The following is a 23,761-nucleotide window of genomic DNA, read 5'->3' as shown; positions in this document are numbered from 1 at the left end:
TGATAAAAGATAGAATCTGTCATTGTTACTACCTTCTGTGTGGTACAAATGATTATATATGTGCAAACATCTTGTAAGCATCATTAGCATCTTCTTCAAGCATCAATACTTTTTCTAGTCTTAATTCCAGCATATCCATGGTAATAGAAACAGGGAGAATTTGAGAGACATGGCCTGGAGCACAAGAGAGATGGGCTCTAGTTGCAACTTTCACCAATAATTAACTGTGTGGCCCTGAACAAAGCATTCCTCTAAGCAAATTGCTCTCTGAACTTCAATTCAATAAAATGAAGCTAAGTGAAAGGAGTAGATGATGGTGTAGTAGAAATAGATGTAGGAGTAGATATCTCTGTCTAACACCCATGAGCTATATACAGTTTCATAATGGGATGGGAAAGACAAGTGTAAAGACACATGATTCTGCAAAAGCTCATGGCAGGTTCTGCTATGAGGATCTCTGGTCTTTGTGAGGGTACCTGTTGGACACAGTAGACTTTGCTCTGTTGAGTTCTAACTAAGGGATACTTTAGTGGGCATGGGTTAGGTTCAGGGAAGGGCACTCATTTATTTCCTTCCTTATGTGAGGAAAGACAAATAAAAATTATGTTGAATCACCCAACAAGGGAAAAGTAAGAATTTCATGCAATTATATGGTTCCTGTGAAGGTTCTCCTAATTGAATTACCACAGACGCCTGTTGGGCATTCCTGGCCATGTCCCCTGTAATTCCATTAGTGTTACCTCTGTGTATACTGTAAATGTCATTAACATAAGGCCGATATTTGTTTTCAATAAGATAACACAGATGATTCTGTCTAATTGCCTTTCTAATCCCTCCCCCTCACAGACTGCGAAATGGCTTGAAATTGCTCAAATCCAGTCATTTATTACTGTTGATCAAAACTGCTTTGGAAACATGACAGTGCTATTGGGGATATTCAGTCACTTCCCCTTCCCCATGCTATGGCTTCAGTCTGAGGTTGGTAAAATGAATCAATGGTATTAAAATCTCCATCACTTAGACAAACAAAGGAATCTAGACAAAAACTCACCCCATTTCTTATGGTCCTGAAGACACAGCATATTATGCTTCAGAGCCCAAGGAATTTTCTACCTACAAGGTCTCTCTGTGTAGGTAGCAGTTTGTTATTGTTGGGCATTTACATCCCATGTAATAGATTCATCCTACATCCCATGCAACCTGGTCCCTATCATTGTCCAAGCCTTAGTTTTCCTTGAGTTATTAAATCTGAGTATTTCTAAATCTAGTTTTGTGTTTTGGTTTGTTTTTCAGGGAATTTCCTGATCTACTTTGTGTTTTCAATTACTTGATAACTCATTCATCCTTGCATGTAGGCTGAGCATGGTAAAACCTGATCTATTTTGCCACTGTTCATTGCTGCAATGAGATATTCATGGGAAGGCATGGGTAAAATAAGTTTTAAGTGTTCCTCAAACTTCATTTACTCATGTTCTCGTACACCACTATAAATAACCCAAAGTTGAACATGAGCTCTGGCCATTGGTTAGTGGTAGTAATATAAGTTGAAATTCAGCTGTGTGAGGGATATGAGTGATGTTATTAATAAGACTAGAGCTAATATTGGTTCTTTTCCTTTCCAGAAACCAATACATACACACAGGAAATGCAGCAATGTGGGTAGGGAGGGATAAGTTAGACTGGGTGTGGGAACAGAAAACTTACAATTGGTTTCTCTAGTGTCACCTTTATTTATGCAAATAATTTCCTTTCAGAACAATACAGAGTTTCAAGGTCCATTCATCCACCACAGAAAAATCCATTCATCCACATAGAAGTGGACCTCCACCTATACACTGAGAAGTAGGAGCTGTCTACTAAAGAGCCAGTGTTTCTTGTCTACACTGTGCAAATCCATCTTCAAGGAATTTCAAATCAGAGCAGTCTTAACTTTGGGAGTTTGGTGAAGATTCTGAGGATTCAAAGACAGGAAGTAATGAGAGGAAATGAAGTTCGCAGGAGACTCCAATTATGTCTGCTCATAGTAGAGCAATTATTGCCATAATCGCTCTATTGTGAATGTGAACTCCACACTCAAAAGTTGTTTCCCATTATTTTCATTACTCCAATTGATTGATGCCACTTTAAAACCTATTTGAAAGAAATATGGTCTTTCACTGTAATCTTTTATTCCTTAATGTAAGGTTAAATCATGATATGTATTAGGGAAAATGTAAGAAGAATGGTATATTTAATTTCTATAACACAGCAAGTAATTTGATATTTGTAGATCGATCTGATCATTGAGCATATGCAGGTAAAAATGTGAGGCTGAGAATTTTCAAAGGTTTACTGTGTCTAGTATGCATGTCTTGTGTGTATATGAGGGGTAAAAGACACATGGGTCATATTATCAAGATTTTGAAAGGGATTGATAGCATGTTGAGTCCTATGGTACTACTGAATTTTTTTCTCATTGTTGTATTTCCAAAGATTGTATGTAGTCTTAAATAATACAGTCCCCTGAAGCCTAGAACTAAGAGGCAGAGTTGGTCACTAAAAGCTTTGTGACCCTTTGAATATTCATCCCAGAAATAATCTTTGGGCAAATTATCACTTATTCCCTCATGACACAAGATTTGATAAGGCCTTTTAGCATTAGGACTTGGGGATTTATGAAGTAATGTTTTGTGAGTGAGAAGCCAATGGACACAGCAATGCTTTCCTGAGCAGGACAATGGTTTCTGGATCCTAATCAATGACACTCCCAGAACCTTATGAAGGTATTGAAGAAATTCTCTTGACTGAAAGGTAAGTTTTAATGCATTAATTTAAGAAGCTATACTAAAAACAACTAGTATTTCTGAGCCAGACAACAATGTGATGTGCAGTATTACTTCATTTAATCCTTACTATAGCACACAAGCAAGACACGATGATTATCTATGTTCTGTACATGAGGAGCTTTCAATCTCTTAAAATGACTCAGCCATGATTACAGAGCTAGTGAAGTTCAGGCCTTAAACCAGGCCATCTGACCTTACAATCTGTTCTTGCTAACTGTAGCTTTTCATCTGTCCCTATGCCTAGGTCAGGTGGCATTCTGAGACCCCAAAGTTTCCTTCCCATTCTGTGGAATGAAGGCCTACCAGAGAAGAGGAATTAACAGAAGGGTTCATTCTGCCTATACTTGCTTCAAATGGGGATCTCCACGACTTACTTTACCAACTCCTGCCAGGGGAGAAAGGGGAGGAGTGTGCCAGAGCCTGCCAACCTTGGCAGATGGGATGTAGGCTGTTTTGGAGACGGGAAGAGAGAGATTTTTGCTGGCTGACAAAGAACAAGAGAGAGAGATGAGAGAGAACTGTGACACAGGCAGAAAGAGCTGCACTTGAAATATATGCGGAAGAGAAAAAGGAAGGACAGAGACTGTTCTCGGCGACAGATGGGTAAATAGACTTGAAAAGACATTTTCTAAATGTCACATCACTTCAGTCTAGTGAGGGAAGACACAACCGGGGAGGAGAGGAACAAGATCTTTTCCATGGCACATTTGCAGCTTGTCAATAGAAAGGTTTGGGTGCTGTTGAAGGGGTGGAGTTAAGGACTATACCTAGTTTCTGAAGGGAACCTGCCTTGGCTGTGCTAATTTGGAGGCAGCCTATTAAAACACAAGGGATGAGGATGTTGTCAGTAGGTTTCAGCTTTACCAAGTCCTATGCATTGTCAACTGAGGTCCAAGAAAGAGGATAATAAGGCATGATGGGATTTCTGTTCAGTGGGATCTCATGTAACACCTGTTACCTGTTACCTCTAAGGACAACCCCAATTCTCATCTGAGAGCACACTGGTGATATGATTAGTGTCCTACATAGTATTCTCTTTTCTTTTCCCTTCTCAAGCCTATCTTAAATTATTTATGCACATGACTTAATGTTAAGATGGTTTATTCATGAGTTTGCCTTAGGAGACAGGAGATAGACAACCTGCTTTTGTGAGGGTCTCTCTAGAGAGTGACAGCTGTACAATGTGTTACTCCATCAGGCTCTTTCAGGACAAAACATCTCAATGTAGAGAGGCCTCTGTTTAAAATAATGATCAATGTTCCCTAGTTCCCAAGTGGAGAAGCATTTATATTGAAGTGATTGCTGGAGGTAAAAGATCAAAAGATTCCTCAGCATCAGACAGGGCAGGTCTGTGTGCAGGAGGAACAATTAGTATCTCTGATTGTTTGGATCCATAACTAGCCTGAAGGCAATTTACCATCCTAGAGATAATTTGCCACTGTTGACCATAGTTCTTCTTTGGAAGAGCATGTCAGCCAAATGAACGATTCTGTCACCTCCCCATGATAGTCAAGGCACATGGGCTTGGCCAGAGGAGAGATGTCCTGGAATCAATGCTGGAACATTGATTACTGACAGATGCAGTGACCTGAAGGGTGTTGTTGATCAATTGAGTTCACATTTCAGTTGACTGACTAGCAAAATGTTTTTGATCATATCATTAAAAAAAAAATCCAAATTTTCCTTCTTAATAGCTTCTTTCCTAATGGTCTTCCATGACTTCTTTGGATTTGAGGTTCAATCTACCTAGAACCATGGTTTCCTTTAAAGCCAAGTTTCAACTGCAATTTAGAACTCCATGAAGACATTTGAAACTTGCTGTGAGTGTTAGGGCTGTCTAAGAAGATCGTTTGTGTGTCTCTCCCTCACCTTCCCACATTTTGCCCTTCTTCATTTCTGCCAGAACCCTCTGGAACTGCAGATTTCTCCACAGTTAGTGTGCACTTTGACTTGGGTTAGCTTCATTGAAAATATCAAGCAAGCACAGCATAAAGGAGGTGAGTGTTCTGTAAAAGCATATGTGAAAGGGTAAGTTTTACTCTAAATGTATATACTGTAGTTGTTACTTTTAAATAATAGTTCCAGGAAATACAGGTGGATTTATTTCCCATAAGCAATGAATGAGTTCTTAACCTGCACACAGCACTAAGTTGGGAACTCTGTGAGCGAACAGAGATGGAAGATACAATGCATGCTTTAAGTTCTCAAGGAGCTTGTAGTGAGATAGAAGGAGAAAATTTCAGATGGTAAGAGGCAACATATGAGAGAAATAGACACCACAGACCATCATGGGACAGTTATTAGACAAAATCCACCAATCTGTGTGGATTTTGGACAGGGCTGTGTGGAATGTGGACAGGGCTGCATTAGAGAATTGCTTGGCTATGTGCATGGTTACTAGATGATTGGAAGGGTCTATACTTGGCTGAGCTAGGGGAAGGTCTTTGCTCCACTCCTTGGCATTCCTATAAATAGTCCTTTAGAAGAGATGGAAGGGGCCTGTTGATAAGATCCAGGACCTCCCAAGGCTATACTGGGTTTGTTTATTTCCCCTCTATCCTTCTATCTAAATATTTCTCACTTCAGCCCTCCTCAAGAGTACTCTGGGTAGTGGAATGTGGGAGCAGGTCTCCCACAGTGGAAATTCAGATCATCACATGATTTTCAAACTTCTAGTCTTTGTACAAATGTCACCGTTTTGAGAACCAACCTGAATATAGTAAAATCTTGCAGTCCTTTTTGGAGCTCCAGGCTTTTCTGTTGCCATACAATCTATTGCCTTCTAACAACAACAACAACAACAACAACAACAACAACAATAACAACAACACTTATGTATTACATGTTCTGTTCATTGCCTGTCTTCCTGCCACCATTAAAATACAAGCTTCAACAGGGCAGGAATTTTATTTTCATCTTTTTTGTTCACTTCTATTTTCCTAGCTCCTGGAACCTCAAAGGAACTCAGTATGTATTTGTTGTTTTCATTATATAAACTTGGATTGAACAATATAGCATGAATATGACTATAGAACTGAATAAGTCATGGTACTTGCTGTAAGGAACTTAGCAAATGATACTAACTACAAAGACAATAATAACTACAAGGGTCATAGTTATTATTAATCAAACATGATCTAATTATGGTGGTGCACTTGCCCCACCATCTGATTTAATTGTCACAATAACCCTCAGAGGAAGATGTTATATCCACTTAATTAATGAGATAATGAAGTCTTAGAATATATATATATTCCAGGATATATATATATAAAATCTATGATGTATATTAATGGTCCCAGGTAACAGAATGATAGTGTTTTGTTGGAACTTCAACTTAAGAGTCTATTACTCCAGGATCCATGGACTGATTTCTAATCTTTTAAAATTATTTAACCAAACATTTATTAAAATAACAAAATGATTCTGCTAATCCCCAAACATCCATCACTCAGCTCCAACCAACAGTGATAAATCCATGGCTAACCCAGCACCTGGAGTCTACAGTCTTCACCACTTAAAATGATGAGTTATGGAGAATTAGAAAATTGACCTCCCACCAGCAGAAAGAAGATAGGACCATGCATGGAAGACGTTGGGGAGCTCTTGTGAGGCTGAAATTTCTTTTTCCCTCTTTGTAACTGATGCTTTATGTTTCACAGGAAGCTAAGAGGAATGGCAAGTTCTATCCTCATTGTTTGACCTTCAGTTCAGCACGTTTAAGTGAGTTTTTATCCAAAGGGAAATATACTGAGAACTCATCTGGGTAAGTGTACCTGTTTAGTTTGAGACAGAAGAAGTTTCTGCTTGGTTTCTTCAATGTCAGAGGGCTCAGGGACCAGAGAAACAAGTTCATAGTGGGAGACAAAGTAGCCAGGACAAGATCACATGTCTCTAGTTGGACTTTAGGAGATGACAGCTGATGGTGAGTCAGCCAAGTGGATGTGCTGTAAACAGTTTCTGTTAAAGTATGGATTCAACATCCTAGAGAGTGAAACTGTTGACACAGAGGATCCACATCACTTGGGTGTAACTGTCGTGTGCTAAAAAGGCTGATTCCCCAGAGACTCAAGTACAACTGTTGAAACCTTTCTCTGAAACCCCATCATTGGAAAGTCATTTCTATTTGCCATGCAGGAAGACCTCCTGAAGTGACTGAGAATGTAGTAGATAACAAAGGCCAGGTTACTGTTGTTTTTTATCAAGGTGTCAGCAGGATGGCCAGATCTTCAACCCAGTTCGGGATTTTATAGGCATAAAATTCTGTACCTAATTGCTCTCCATGAATCATTCTTGTCAGGTTGTTTTACTGAGCATATTTTGTGTTTAAGTGCAGCAAAATCTTTTGGGGGTTTCGATGGTCATTATAATAATTTCTCTGATGAATGAAGGGCCATGATCACAGGTCTTTACCTACAGAAGTCTGTCCAGAAAGACTGAAGCATCATGGTTCCTGGATAAGTTAGGTCTACCAAGACCTGCCACTCTTTGCTGGCCATAATTTCCAGGATCTTGCTCCCAGAAAAGCAGCCTGATAAAGCAGTTAACAGGATAGGCTTTCCAGAGAGAGCTCCCCATGTTCAAGTCCCACTGAGCCATTTGGTAACTTCATGATCATTAGCATACTATTAACCATTCGGGGTCTTAGTCCCCTCTCAGTAAAATGGAGATAACAAAAGAGTCTGACTCATAAGACTGTTCTGAGAATAAAGTGAGTTAATACATAATTAAAAAGAGAGAAAGTGCCTGCAAATATCAAATGCTTAACAAATGATGGCTGCTTTCACAAACACTTCTCCAGACTGTAGGCTATCCTCCATGGCTAGTGAATCTCCCGACACTCCACACTACCTCCTCAAAGTAACTGGAGTAATATAGCTGGCTTGCAATACCACTCTCGTCCTGTAGGGGTTCCCTATTCCCTGTGGGCAATACTTTCCATATCAAATTCCTCAACATTTAAGAGGTGTTCAGCAATAAACTAAATGAAAGTTTTAAGATATACGTATATGTATACATATATGTATGAACTATTTAGTTAAAGATGTTCCTTTCTCATGGACAGCAAACCTCTGAGTGTATTTGGGACAGAATGATCTTCCTCCAACCTTTCTAATCATAGAATCCTTCCCTCTCTATATGACATCTATTAACCCATTGAGGGACACTTAGTCTATTCACCAGAGTCTGGGTACAATTTTATTCAGTTAGTCTAAAACGGTGTTTTTTAATGTGTAGTCTTTACATCATGTACGTGTTAAAATGTAGCTTTCTGCATTTCAGGTAAGACCTAGAGAATCAGAGTCCTTGGGGAAGGCGCTGGAGATACTGCATTTTAATAAGCTCCCTGGGTGCACATTAAAATTTGAGAGCCACTGCCTTACAGGAAAACCTTCCCAAATTTTACACTTCTATAAATTTGAGGTTCTGAATATTGAATACCCTCTGTAGAAAGGACACTTGGTGACTTTTCAGCAAGTCATACTTCCATGAAAATGGGTGTGGTGAGATACATAGTGAGATCTGTGCAGTGTTTGTTTTGTTCTGTTGACTTTGTGAATAACGAAGTCTTCCCAGTGACTGATATGGGGCCAGGAAGGAGGGGCTGAGCTGAGAGACAAGCCTCAACTCCTGCCTTCAGAGTGCTTTGTCTGTGACTGAGAAGGGAGGCAGCACACTGCTTAGCCCCTCCCCTTTATATCACTGTGGGGCATTGACTATGGTCACCTTCATGGTCAGGTCCACCAGAGGACAGGGGACTTATTCTGGAAGGCAAGATGAGTCAGGAAAAAATTCTCTTCTACTTGGTCTAGTCACAAATGAACCATCCAGACACTGACTGGCCTTGTTTGTTTTATGATATCCTGAGGAAGGAGAGAGGGTGGAGTGGAGGACCAGAGTAAAGAGGCACACAAAGCAAAGGATGGGAAATAAGGGCAAAAGGAAAGAAAATGTAATAACTAATGAGTTATGGGAAGAAGGAAATCCGACTGCTGACTCTGTTCAGTTGAAGGTGAGAAATAACAGGATTAGAATGTCAAACTGCTGAGTCCTGAAGACTTGACCATAAACCTCTAAGCTCTCTGCCTTGTTTTTTTTTTTCCTGCACTCACTAATTAAATCATGTCTTGAAATATATAAAATGAAATAAAATAGAATAAATGCTTTGAGTCCAGAAGACCAGACTGCACAGCATCAGCCCATAAGGGGCTGGGCTTCTAACTGAGGCACAGATTTATGAAGAACTACTTACAGGAGGACCTCACAGCACATTTAAAATAGTGTCTAGGAGCCAAACACTTACATGTTTCCAACAAGAGACATGACCAGAAAAGGCTCAGAAACCCAAATCAGGGGTTGTAACCAATTTCAAGCCCCTTGTCCTTCTCATCATGTGTACCCCCCTTTCCAGCTAACAGCTTTAAGAACTGCTCAATATCTGGCACATACAGCTTGCTGTGCAGTAGCTTCCTCTCTCTTCTCACTCAGTTTATGAAAACAGAGTGTCTGTGTTCCACTCTTGGTAGATAGTATTTTTATAGCCCAATGTCTGACTCAAGCACTGGAGGCCACCATGAGTCCATTTTCTTTATCCCTCTTCACTTATATGTTGGGCAGGTTTGCCACAAACTAGGAATTTAACTGATGAAAGTCCCAGCAGATATTCTGGCCCCGTGCTCTTCTGTTGTTTGCCTGAGCAAAATCTATCATTACTCTATATGCATATGGCATGTGTCAACTGTTTTAAAATTAGCCAATTTTCCTAAGCATAAAAATGGATTTTTGTCATATCACATGAACCATATATCACAAAAACAAACCAGGTTTTGTTATGGCTTTTTTTTTCCTTTCCAAAATGCATTAAGTCTTTCTAACTCACTGCCAAATCCATTTCACTCACTGCATTTGTGAGATACATTTAAAGAAATCAAGCAGAGGGGCAAAAAAAAAAAAAAAAAAATCTCATACAGTGCCATCATCTGGAAAGAAATCCAGTTCATTACCAAACCAACCACTCCTAGGAGGCTGGACTGCTGGTGAATCTTCTGAGTGATCAATAAATACAGCATTTGCATGCTGCTCTGCATTGGAAGCTTAAGATAGGGGGGAAATCATAAAAGTAAAAGTAAGATTAGGAACAGAACTGTCACAGAGTGGGCATTCTTCAAACACTAGCCATTATAGGTGGTAATTCTGCAATATTTCATGCCCCCAAGCAATCCTGGGCTGTTAATTTTGCTACATTTGTTTTGTAGTTGCATGCACTGAGGCTTGTGTGGTTGGTAAAGTAAGTGGGCAAGAACACATGATCATCCCCTAACAGGCTGCCAAGGATGTGTACTCCATTCGGTGGTACCTGAGCCTCTCCTCTCAATGACTAAGGTCTTTCCCATGAATGAATGAAAACTCATTAAGCATCTAGGTTTTTTGTTTTTTGTTTTTTATATCGAGACACCACTAGCTTTCTTCTTCTGATGAGGGTTATGTAGATAGGTGTTATCTTTAAGGAGTGTGCATTGGAGAAGGCCTCTGTTAAACAATTCTTTGCAAGCTTCTATACAATGCCTTCTAATGTTGCCAGAAGTGGCTGTTATCCAGGCCACTGTCTATTCTGCACATTGAGGGGCTTGTAATACTTCTGAAAAGGGGGAACCATGGGACTTTCACTTGGACTAAAATCTGTGAATTTCTCTCTTGAAATGCTCCAGTGTTAATTGGGAGGGCAGCACATTAAATCATTATTAGTCATTAATGCTTCAGTACAAATGAGTTGATCAGGATACTGCGAGGTGTGAAGGGGCCCCAGGGAAACTATCTTCTTGATGGAGGTGGTAGGAAGCTGCTGAAAGTGGCAGCCTCTGGGTTGCCAAGGGGCTCAGCAGGGGCTGAGGGAGATGCTGCCTATTGGGCACAAAGAAGCATGGCTCAGGCAGGCTCAGGCAGGCTCAGGCAGGCAGAGAAGGGACCGGACCTAATCAGCTTAGTTCTGGACAGGATTGCTTCTACAAACGTAGCCAGCCTTTCCCACTCCTCTATACCCATGCATCCAAGCGCATGCATTGGTGCCTTGGCTATGCCTTGGGAGCTTACCAGAAGTGTACTTCATGTAAGGCCTGCCACCTCTAGACAAGAACCTTCTCAGCTGGGGGGGGGGGGGGGGATTGTAACACAGGCTTTTGCCTCTAGGGGTCTCCAGAGCCCCGAGGCTTCAGGAGGATGCTGACCTTATTCTGTGATTCCTGAGTCTCAAATCCCAAAGGGCAAAGATTGTGGAAGAGGCACGGAGCTCGGGAAGTCTCTGTGGACCCACAGGAACGCTGCTCATCACCTGCGCCCGTTCCTTGTCTGACAACATATTTATAGTATGCTAAGTGGCCGGATACAGCGAAGGGGAGGCAGAAATGAGCGGACCCTGCAGTTGTTATCTACCGCCTAGGCGTTTCTATACCTTAGGGGAATTGGGAGGACTTCTCTGGATCCACACCCCACACTCTCGAAGTAACTCAACTCTCAAGGCTGAAGAAGCTTCACTGGAGTCCGTGCTCGCAGCCAGACTACCTCCAGCTCAGGATGTTACACCCTGCACGAAGCCCCCAAGTGAGGAATGGAGGTGGATACCCTCAAACCTTGGCTGCCACTGGACCTTGACCCTGATGAACAGGCTGCCCCTGAGCTAGAAGATCAAGAACCGAAGGCCAAGGAAGGGAGGGGGTCCACAGCATGGGTCTGTGAGGATAGGAAAGCCTTGTGAAAACAAAGAGGTGAAGCCCAACCTCACAACTGAAACATGTTGGTTTCCACTAGGAAACTTTGAGGTAGGCTAATATTGTTTCCATCTGATATAGAATCTTCAGGGGGTTAGTCAGACACGCTAATCCACTCTACCCACCCTTAATATCCCAACACTACCAGGCATGGTGGGGGGTGCCAGGCATACCTTTAATCTTAGCACTTAGGGAAGCTGAGACTTGGGAGAATCTCTTTGAGACCCAACCTAGTCTACTTAACAAATTCCAAGTTAGGCCAGCCAGAATTACACACCAAGACCTCGTCTAAAAACAAACAAACAAGCAAAAATTCCCAGTACCATTATTCTCCCACTGGTGAGAGCTCAGATCAGTGTCAAGCAACTCTACTTACTCGATTATTCTCATTTTCAAATTGAAAACAGTGAGATGCACTCCACAGCGGGGAGGGGTTTGGAATAAAAGGAGATTGCGCATATATCGTAGTTAGTGTCTGGTACAGTTACTGGCACACAGCAGGTGTTTATTCATAGACATTGAATTTCATGCATTTTCAAATCATTGAGAATAAGGGAGAGCAGTAATTTGTCCTAGTCTCACTGAATGTCACAGATGTGTCTGAGTTGGCAAAGGTCTTACATTTTATGATCAATTTTAATATGTCACCTATTATTTTAAACAAATGGCAAGTCTTGCCTTTTGAAAGATTTCTATAGTGCATGCTTCTCAGTGTGTTTTTCAAGGAGCCTTTAAAGCTCCAAGGAGGTGCCTTGGGGAGAACTCTTGACTGAGGAAAGAAGCATAGGATGATCCAGCTCCAGGCACCTAGGTCTGTTCCAACTAGAGCCTTCCACATGTATTGGCTGTATTAGGATTCTAGATGAAGGTTTATTTATAAAAAGTCTCTTGCTTTCCCAAAAGGTTAAAAATCTTGTGTAGTTCAGGAAACCTTTCCTCCAAGCCTAAGGATACTCATCTTTAATTTTGTTTTCAAAGCCTTCGTCTTTTGAAAAACTGTCACACACCTGTATTCAGAAATGGTGACACTTGAAATATTCAGCCCGCTGTACTAATTGCACTAGAAGCTCATTGGGGTTTTGTCTGGGTTTCGGTTCTGGTTTGTTTTGCCTGTTTTTGCACCCTCAAGTGTCCCCATTTAGGTTGTATTTTTACCATCCATCAGCCCCGGTGGGCTGCTCCTAGGAATCCTTTCAGAGTCTAAGAATGCTTCTGTCCCACTCATGAGACATCAACTCAGATATTTGAGTAGCCCTTCTTACTGTGACCACTGAGGCACCCTTTTCCTAGGACACAATGTGGGAAAAGGATATATTGCAGAGTCTACTGTTTGAGCAAATGGCTTTTGCATCTGATAGATTTAGGGTCAAGAATTCTGCCTCATCCAAACTGAGAGGCCTTGGATGGGTTATTTAATCTCTGGGAACTTCAATTGCCTTATCAGTAAACAGAAAATAGCCCATTTGAGATGGCTTGTCACATGATTAGAGGAGAAAGTACCTGGAAAGCAATAGCTTGGGAGTTGGTACTAGGGAATGATTCTTAGGGAGTACCTGATTCACAGTCCCCAACAGAAGGTGAAGGTGGTACTGGGGCTCTCATTGGCTATGTCTGGGTCCCAACTTTGCCCTCTGTGGAAGATAGCATTTTGCAAGCACTCATGTTTGGAGACACAGAAATAGCAGTGACCATTTTCTGGATGCCTATTTTGAAGCAAGTACTTTGTGGATATTTTTCATTCATTGTCTTTAATACTCGGGAGATGTTATCATTTCCATTTTGTTAGATGGAGATACTTGTAGCTTCATAAAAGTTATATAAACAAGTTGATGTCACACAGCTGGCCAGTAGCCAAAACAGGACTGAAGCTGATCTGCCCCAGAACTTGGTGGCCTCTCTTCTCCTGATGGCTCTCAGAGCTTCCCAGCATGAAAGTCAGAAAACCTGGTGCAGTAATTAGAACTTGAGTAGGTCCTTTGCACTTTACTGGTTTTGGTCTACAAAATAGGAATGGCACTCACTTCGTAAGTTAAGAATAAAAATTAAGTGAGATATTACAACCCCAAATGAGCCTGGTACTTTTTTTTTTTTTTTTTTTTTTTTTTACCATTTTAAGACGTATCTTAAAATAGTTATGAGCCTGTTCCAGCTAAGTTTTACCTGCTTTCCAAATCATTTCTTAAACTTGTAGTTTAAAAAAATGTCCCAAGGCGGGGAGGGGACAAGCAAATACATAGATATATGGTGTGGATGTACATGAAGATGGAAATCATGACCAGACTGCCACTTGGCAATCTGTGAACATCTCATACGCTGCCTTCCCTCTGTGTGCCCCACCTTGATCAAATTCCCATTTGTCCCTCTAGTCCAATTCACTTTTCATCTTGTTAAAAAATAATTTGCCTTTTCCTTTTGTGCATACCTCTGGGTTGTCTCCTGCTTTTGCTGTGCCTGTCACTTTACTGAGGTTCTGAGTGACACTTGGTTCACAGGAGAGAAGTAAAATAAAGTGGTTTATCAAAGCCATGGTGCATGTGTATGTGTGTGTGTGTGTGTGTGTGTGTGTGTGTGTGTGTGTGTGTTCATGTGTCCTCTCTTTCTACCCTTGTCAAGAGCAGCAAGCTGTACACCTTGTGAGTCATGTCTTCACCCGGAAGAACAAGAGGAAACGATGGGCTGGTGGAGGGGAGGTAGGAAGCATCTGGACTATTCACTACTCCCAAGATTACCTAGACTGAATCTGGCACTTCCAGGGTGAGGGTTAGACCACATCAACAGGAACTTCAGGTACCCTTGTTCCCTCTTTTGATGCCCAGATTCACTCCTAGTCTCCATCCAGATGCATCCCTATCTACCCTTCTTAGGACAAGTCACACCTCAAATTAAATGCTACCTCTTGTAAAAATCTTTCCCTGAACACTACCCCAGGCATGCTCCTCTACAATATCCTATTTTTTCCTATTATCACTATCTGAAATTGTCCCATTTATTTACTTGCTTGTAGGGTTATTTTTTGAAGACCATACTGAAACCTATGGACTCAAGACTGAAACTTTGTGGAATATGACCTCCCAGACATACTAGCTGTATGACCTTGAACTAGTAGTTTCCCTGCCCCCTCTCTTAATCATATTTATTTGTATTTTTTATTTATGTGTATTCATGTGTTTGCCTTTGTACATGTGTGTCATGTGTGTGCAGATGCTTAGAGAGGCCGGAGGCAGTATTAGACTCTCTAGAGCTGGAGTTACAAGCAGTTGTGAACTGCCCAACAAGGGTGCTGGGAACTGAGCTCAGGCCCTCTGGAAGAGCAGCACACACTCTTGACCACAGAGCCCTCTCTCTAACCCTACTTTTTTCATGTCTCTGAAATTCCAATTAATCTTATGAAGATGGAAAGGATGAAGTTAGTGTATAGGATCACTATGATAAGTAAATGAATTGATGCATAGAAAGTCTTCAGTGCAGGCAGGACCAGACACAAAAATGCTATAAAAGTGTTAGTCATTATCAGCAATCCCCATATGAGCCACAGTGCCATATTTTCCCTCTAGAATGGAAGCTGACAAGGCTTTGGTGACTGCTGGCCTCTGCCCAATCTCTTATGCTAGGGAACAGGGCTTGTTTTCCAATAACATGCTCCCTGTATTCAGTACTTCCTAAGAACTGTGTCTTAGAATCCAATCTCAACCCCACTGCCCGAGCCACATAAACAAATCATTACGTTGTTATGAATATAGCGAGGGAGAAGATTTGAACAAGAAGTGTAGGAGTATAAAGGAAGAGACAATTAATTCTGTCCCACAGTCTCTGAGATGCCTTTGCAGAGATCATGTTTACAGAGTCTTGAATCTCAGTCACCCCTCAGGAAGCGAAGACTAGGGCAGCAGAGGGAGGCCGCTGCCAGAAAACACCATGGCACAGCTAAGGGCCAGAGGGCCAGGGCTTCACTGCAGGCTGTGGTGCAGAAGGCTAGAGGATGGGAACACAGAGAGGCTGAGGAGCAGCTCACGAAGGAGCTCTGTTTGTCAGGCTAAGAAATTTGGATTTCATTCTGATGCTCGTGGGGAGCCACAGGAGAATTGCAATGAGAGGAGAGGCGTAATCAAATTTACCATTTTGAAATATCACTCTGGCTGCAAGGAGGAAACAGACCTGGCTAGCCCTCCAGGCAGGAAACGGGGAGAGCCAATGTAGGAAGGTCCAGGCAAGAAGAGAAGGGTGTCTGACTTCAGAAAATGGAAGGAGGGGTGACAAGGAGCACAAGGCTTCTAGAAATTACTAGAAACACCTTTTCCAGGGTTGCTGATTGGTTGGATGAAAGTGGGGAACAGTGGGAGAGAAAGTAAACGGCCAGTATAGTTAATCTTTTTTTATTTTGTTTTGTTTTGGTTATCTGTTGTTGTTGTTGTTGTGTGTGTGGTGTTGTAGGTACATGTAAAGGTAGGAGTATACAGGCTCATGTGTTCAGATGCAGAGGCCCAGAATAGGATGTCTAATATCTTCCTGGATTGCTGCCTGCCTTACTGACTTGAGATAGGGTCTCTTACTCAACCAGAAGCTTGTCACTTCAGATGGGCTGGCCAGTGTATGAGCCCTCCATATCTGCCTGTCTCCATTCCCCAACACTGCATTGACAGAGACACTTGCTGGGTTGGTTTTGGCTGCTTGTTTTTTACATGGGTTCTGGGGATTTGAACTCAGGTCCTCAAGTCTGCAAAGCAAGCTCTCTTACTCAGCAAACATCTCCCTAGCCTTTGTTTTGTGAAGCAGAGTCTTGCTAGTCTTGACTGGCCTGGAGCTCACTGTGTAGAAGAGGTTGGCCTTGGATTTTCATTACCCCTTCTGCTTTCCCCTCCTCCCTAGTGCCAAGATTACAGATGTGTTCCATTAAGTCCAACTTCACATTTCTTTACCATGTCTCTGGAGGTCTGATTGTGTCATTTGCTGAAGCAGGTATTGGGGGAAAGAAATGACTATGAGTCTAGTTTGGGATATTCAAACCATGAGAGTATCAATCTGGAGACCTTTAGCAGGAAATGGGCATAACATTTGCCGAATGTCTACAATGTATTGGAGCTATATTTGGTACTCTGCCCTATTTCTCATTGAGAACTAAGAGAGGGAACACAATTATGTTTAGAGGTGCTGAGACAAGCCTGTGAGAGGTAGTAATGCCTCTTTCTCGTGGTTCATATTTAAGAACTGCAAGCAAGACTGAATAAATAGCATATAAAGAGAAGGATTCTAAAATAGAGTCATAAGGGTAATTTGGAGATAGATCATGGAAAACATAGGAGGGAGATAATAATTGCCCCTCAGGAGTGTAGTGTGAATCAGGTAAAATACAGCTTGGGAAAATATTTTAAAAAAAATGATAGAAGGCTGGGTAAATATCACAAGTTCTAGGCATGTCCAAACCTTATCTTTTTTTTCAAACCTTATCTTAATGACTAACAATAACAGCATAATAATGATGAAGGAGCTGTAGTATTCCAACCTGCAAATAACAAATACAATTTGATCCTCTTGTCTTCCCATTTTAATTGATAATTTGATAAATAATCTTTAAAATATAGTGGTGGCTCTTCTTTCTCACTACCACACTAAAACATACCTGTTTTGAAAATTGAAAAACTCATGGGAAGGGAGGTCATGTGGTAGTAGAGATACGAGAGAAGGGGACGCTTTGGAAGGGACCCTGAAGGTCACTCACTCAATTATTTCTACCAACACCACTTTAAAAGAAAAAAAGGAAGAAAAAGAAAAAAAGGAAAAAGAAAATGGGTGAAACCATGAGGCCTCTCCCCAGCTCACTCTGGGCATGTGAGCTGAGAGCTGCATTGATTTGTAGACGCTTCCAGTGGGCTGAGTCACAGTTAGCTAGGTCCCTCCTCAAATAAATATAGGCCATGCAAGCTATTTGTGTTCCTTCCTTTTAAATTTCAGAAATCCATGTCCAGAGGCTCCCTCTGGGCTGCTCTTGACCTCACCCTCCACATTCTCTTTTTATGTCTCTGGCTCCTCCTGTCTCAAGCTTTGCCCTTTTTTCCCCTCCCATTAACCAGCCACTTCTCTGCAGGGCCTGGCCAGCACAGTCTAAAAGAAAGGCAACGCCTGCCATAGATAAATCTAACTTTCTGGTACCTGTCTTAAAAACTAAAAAAGAAATGAGCAGTACTAATAGGATGTTATTTAACCCAGCATATCATTTTAACCTAAGATAGGTGTAAAACTAGTGATACTTTTACATTGCTTTCATGTGTGCATGTGGGGTGTTTTTTTCTTTGAAACAGGGTCTCCTATATCCCTTGCAGGCCTCTGACTCTCTATACAGTTGAGGATGACCATGAACTTCTCTTCCTCCTGCCTCCACCTCCTAAGTAGTAGGATTACCAGCTGTGTATCACCGTGCCCCGTTTATGTGATGCCAGCGATAAATACCAGGACTTTGGGCATGTTAGGCAAGCACTATTATCAACTGACACACACCTAGACCCTTAGATGTTTTTTTAAAAAGTAAATCTTTCCAATCCAAGGTATATTTTATGATCCCAACACACATTTCAAGAGCTCCTGGGCTACTTGTAGAGTTCGTGGGTAGATTTTGCTTGTAATAGTTCCTCACTTTACCCAGTCCAGCAACCCAGGTGTTTCAGCATTGAAAGTGAGTTTTAGAAAAAATAAATGAGGGGACTGGATTAGCCACTGAAGATTCCTGGCTGTGGTTCTACCTCCCTCTGCCTAACAGAGTGATAATTTAAGGAGGACCAACCTGCACCAGCATGTTCAGAGAAGGCTAGCCCACTGCAGCCTGCATAACTGAGCCTTCTGCCACTTCCCTCTGAAACAGAGCAGGGTTTCCTCCAAAACTATGAACCACACATCATGTGGCCCCAAAATGGCAGTGGATGCCTCTGCAAGTAAAGGGAGAAGATGCCCTGCTCTTAAGCCAGCCTGACCACATAGTCATTAGCACAAGGCTGCTGGTAGACACAAGGATGACAGCATAGCTAAGGGTGGGAGCTTTAAGACAGAGCTAATGTCTTGGAAGATCTGGTCCCCAATTGCACTCCTAGGCCAAAGTCCAAAAAGAGCCTGGGCTCCTAGAGAATTTCCTCCAGACCTCACACCAGTCGTGGTGCGAACTGTGGCAAGCCGTTCTCTTCTCATGCCCAGGGGAGGCTTTCTGTCCTCTAGGAGTGGAGCCATTTGTGCAGTGACATGCAGCCCGCATGATGCTTCAAACCAAGAGGTGACCAAGATGGCTGTGCAGCCAGTCCTTTCACAGGACCCATGCTCCTCTTGATCTTTGCTCTGGGAGAGAGGCTGATTCCTGGAGCAAGTGTGCATAGCTAGCCGGCCGGAGCCTTCTCCTGGTAGAAAGCAGCAGCCTTGGACTTCCCTTGGTGCTGCTCAGGCTGACACTATGCCTCTCCCCTTCCTTGCTCTGCTGAACAATCACAGTACCTTGTGGTACAGCTGCGGGCAGTACCACTCCCCACCCGCTTCTGCTTTTTTTGTGGTCTCCTCCTTTGTGACTGCTACAGCATATGTTTTATTAAAAGAGGAAGAGAAGAGGAGACAAGAGGTTATGTACATGGGCATGCTCAAGAATCTTAAGATTGAAAAATCTTCTGCTCAATGCTAAATGCCTAAGGGCTTTGGCATTTTGCCGGCTCCAAGTAAACCCCAAGAGGAACATTTGGGTGGAGAAATAGGAAATGGAGGAAAATCAAAGCTCTCTCTCTTAAGAGATTCTGATTCTAAAATATAAGAAGATTTTTCTCATGTTCTCTTGAAATTTGCCTGCTTTCCCCACATCCTTATTCAAATTTTTGGATATAAAGTGGTTAGGTTCTCTGACATTGAGTAACGTTTTTCCTGTTGTGTGTAGATTACACCTGAGAGTGGGTAGAAGGCCAGGTAACTTTTTTGATGCTTAATGAGATGCCCAGTATTTCAGAGACCTCTGATTGGGGCTTGGACCAACTTCTTCTGGGCCATACATGTTTAATATAATTAACCCAGATATATAGGATTTCCAGACTGCAAGAGATGTGGCCCCAAAGAATCGTGCAAACCATGACATTTCCAACCTCTTACCTGTGCCACAGTGAGTTTCTCTATCAACTGGAACCCTTCATTTCCTCTGCCTACCCAAAAAGATTCCACCCCAACCCTCAAAGCTCAATTCTAATTCTCCTTTCTTGGAATACTGATAGCTCTTATTATCAGTGCAGATCAATGGCCGATTAATAAGGTCAGCCTTTTGACTTCTCTTGTATTGAGCTTCTGTTTAGAACTTACACCATCCATTTACCTTTGCCCAGAGATAGGCCTATTTTCCCAAGTAGACTACTTGGAGGACAAAATCATGGAGGACAAAGTTTTCTAAGGCTTTTGTCCCTCACTACCCTGACATACTGACAGAGGAGGAACCCCAGGTCACACCACAGCTTGTAAAGTATAAAGTAACCAAGTCATCGCTGAGGTGAAACTATGCCTTTGAAGAAGGCCATAGGGGCTGAGTCTGGTGAAGGAACATTAAGACCCAGACCCATCCATGACATCCCCTACTGCTGTGTGACTGAGGTAAGACAGATCTCCTCCTGAGGGTGCTATGCTCTTCCCTTTCCAAAAAGCATGCTGAAACCATGTAGCTCTACATCTTAGGGTAACCAAAGACAAATGAGACAACAAACCATGTGAGGATTAATTAGAGGATTTCTGTAAATCCTCCCAGCTCTTTAGGAAAGGAGGCCTTTATAAAATGTATGCAAAGACCTAATATTTAAGGGAAAGAATTGAACCTCCAGAAATAACACCACACTGTGTTTGTTCAAACACCAGCCAGAAACCTGAACACTGAACATTCCAGTCAGCACAAAGTGCCCACACAGTATCTCCAGTCCGTTCAGATCACCTCTTGTTTGTGAGTGGAGAGGGATTCTGGAGCACCCTCTCAGAGGGATAGTTCTTAGGTGGTGCTCCCCAGGTGCTAGCCTGTACCTTGGGGAAGGGGATCAGGAGGAGTTGATGACGCAGGGATGTTCTGTGCCCTCTGGCTCTGCTCAGTAAACAACCTGTCAGGAGGCCAGATAGGAACACTCAGAAGGGGATGATCTTGAAGTCCAAGAAGAGAAGATTGTTTCCCATCCTCATAACCAGGGCAACATAAGGAGGGTAGGGTCTGTCTGTCCTCCCCAGCTCTTCCTTCCTCAATCTTTCTTGTTTCCAACTGTAGCAAACAACACTCCATTCTGGGAGAGAAAAACCAGTTCTTTTCTTTTCTTTTCTTTCTTTCTTTTTTTTTTTTTTTTGGTGAGGAGAGAGGAGAGTCAAGAATGCTTCTGTCTTCCCCATGGCTGCAGCCCAGCTGTCAACCCCTTTAAAACCAGCTGCTTCCTAGCAGTGAAGCCTCTGGTCTGATGTTTACACTCTTACCCTCAAACACAGCATCCTGGCTCTGCATCTTTTTAAATCATATCCTTCCTCACAGAAGCAAAGCGTGCACCTTTTCCCAGAGTAGGTGGCAGCTATGGTACTGGTAAGACAGGATCACTGTGGCACCATTGCTTGGTCATGCTCCCAAGGCTGCACAGCAACTCAGGCCAGGTGAGAAGGCACTCCAGAGGGTCATGTCACAAACAAATAATGTGCGTACAGCTGTGTGAAATCAAGAGGGAAAGCACAAACCCCAGCACCACTTTAGCTGCTGCCTGATGTCATCAGACTGCCCCCCAGGGGATTTAGTAGAATCCTTTAGCTGCCTGGTTAATATTGGCATTGCATATCTTTTGAGAGTATGGGCATGGGGTAAGGAAAGGAGAGGTAACAGCATGCACATGTTTAGAAAACAACATGGGGGAGAAATAGTTGACTCATTATACATTTAATTCTTCTGGTTGGCCTAGGCTGACATATCACCATCCCTGGTGAATAAGGTCCAGATTATCTTTTATAATTGTTATTCTCTTAGCACATTTGTTCCTTTTCAGGGCAACCTGCTCCCAGGACAGGGGAAAGCACACATATGGTTCTTTACAAAGAGGTCTTCCCAATCACATTACAGTGCATCCAGCTGATTGTTAGTTAATATTTGGTTTGAGTCTATATACCCTGGATAAATATGTACCACACAGAAGGACTGCTTGGTGAAGAGAGAACTCCTCTGGACTAGCACAGCAGTGCTTAAGTTCATCCTCCTACTGGGCCAGAACACTCCAGGCATCCATGGTGTGGGCAGGGGCTCGGCACGCATGCTTACTGTTTCTGTGAGCACCAGCTCCCCGCATACAGCTGTGAAAATACACACACACACACACACACACACACACACACACACACACACACACCCCACAGGCAACATTCAACTATGTATGAACAAGGAGACATTCTGATAGAGGGTATCAGCAGACCTTTCCCTTCAACACAGCAACATTCCCCTCGTAGTGTCTCCAATCAATTAGGGCTTCTGCTATACCACCCAAGAGAGACTATGGGGTTCACTCTTAGGAATTATTTTTGTCCCTTGTTCCATGTTCATAGAAGAAACAGACTGCCTTCTCAATCATGCCACTGGGCTTTATGTACATGTGAACAGAGATGTATTGTGCAACACAATATCAGGTCTTTAGGGTCCTCCCCAAACACAGTGAACCTTGTGCAGTTCTCTCCAGCATCAGCTAGGCAAGCAAAAGTCCTTGTCATCCTTGGCAATTATGGAGCCCGAACGAATTTTCCAAAGCTAATGGGAGTTGCACTAACTTTGAGGACTTAAACCAGGCAAACACAATATAGGTCAGGCAGAGTGCCCAAGCTCTGTGGCAGCCATGCGACACCAGGAGGCAAAAACCGGAGTCAGCTCAAACCCAAAGTCCACTGCTAAGCTCCACCTGACAGAAACTAGGGGATGGAATGGAGATTATTCCTTTTGCTTGCAATTGCCAGGCACCAGACAAGAGGGTTGAATGAGGACTCATCAAAATTACAGCGAAAGGGGATAGATACAGAAAACCCACGACCCACTGCACCGTTACCTTGAATCCTTGCAAAAGCCCTTCTTGCTGTATCAGCTGCTCCCCAAACCACCAAGGACTGCGAGGAGACTCCTAAAAGATGCCCAATTTCTGTGCAACATCTCCAGTGGCAGCCTTCCAAAGTTTTTACTTCATGATTTCTTGTGGCTCTTTCTCCTTTGGGGAAATGCAAAAGCCTCCCCCTTAGCTGGAGAGAGGGAACGGATGTCTCTTTTCAAATTCTCCCAATTCTAGGCTTTGCTGTTGCCGCCGCCGCGGCGGCAGCGGTCAGACCACTTGCCTGCTGCTGCCTTGCCGCGGAGCAGCGAGCATCCCAGGCACCCACAGCATCTGTGAAGTGGGATCAGCGCTAGGCTGGGTCGCACGCACGGCGTGGGAGAGGTGAGCAAAGTGGGAAGCCAACTGAGGAGTCTCCTGTCCCTCGACCGATGTGAAACCAAGATCTTGCCCCTTTTTTTTCCAACTCTAAAGAGACTCACCCGCCCTGTCATCCGAAATCGGTGCCTTGCACATGGGCAGAAACCGTTCCTCAGGCGTCTGGGCTCCTTTGGCTGCCTGAGGACCTGCCGGTGTCCTCCGAGCGCTCGGCAGGTGCATTTCCTAAGTCCTCCAGAATCCGCCGAGCTCAGAGGAGGAACTGCAGGATGAGTCTCGAGCCGCTCGGCAGGCAGGTGGATTCCATCCTAAGGCTGTAGCTCGGCGCGTCCCCACTCCGACTCCACGCTCTGTACCTAACCAGTGTCACCTGCAGACTCAGCCACCAGATGAGTGTCTTAAGATAACAATGCTGCCCTGCCTGCCTCTCTCGTTCTTTCTTATGCACGTAGGTTGGCAGCCAATAGGACTCTGCGCCACACTCCCCACAGGCGCCCATTGGCTGGGCAGCCTGGCAGGGGGCGGGTTCTGAGGCCTACCGGCAATCTCCTTTGGCTAGTTGGAAGGCTGGGGTACCAGCTCCGTTAACCCTCCCAGCTTTGCAGCAGGGACTTTTTTTTTTCTTTCTCCCTTTTTCCCCTTTTCTTTCTTTCTTTCTCCCTCCCACCCCCACCCCCGGCGAGGATAAGGAAGCATTGGATAAATTCGCGGCTGAGTGTGGGTTTGGGAGTGAGGGTTGGAGAATGTCAAAAGG

The 23,761-nt window shown here is 43.1% G+C and overlaps 1 protein-coding gene across 2 annotated transcripts in view; it reads right to left on the bottom strand.

The window, feature by feature from the left end:
* Positions 1-23,449, bottom strand: part of Brinp2 (BMP/retinoic acid inducible neural specific 2) — a 102,886-nt gene extending 79,437 nt beyond the window's left edge. Inside the window, exon 1 of one of the 2 annotated variants that reach the window (XM_036202181.1) lies at positions 22,633-23,449. The gene's annotated coding sequence lies outside the window, so the exon portion shown is untranslated. The remainder of the gene's footprint in view (positions 1-22,632) is intronic. The other variant, XM_036202183.1, reaches the window with a different exon arrangement.
* Between the last annotated feature and the right edge of the window lie 312 nt (positions 23,450-23,761).

The sequence above is a fragment of the Onychomys torridus genome, chromosome 11 (assembly GCF_903995425.1).
Source record: "Onychomys torridus chromosome 11, mOncTor1.1, whole genome shotgun sequence".
Taxonomy (NCBI): Eukaryota; Metazoa; Chordata; class Mammalia; order Rodentia; family Cricetidae; genus Onychomys; species Onychomys torridus.
The sequence above is the reverse complement of the archived record's forward strand: the minus strand, read 5'-3'. Positions and strand labels throughout refer to the sequence as shown.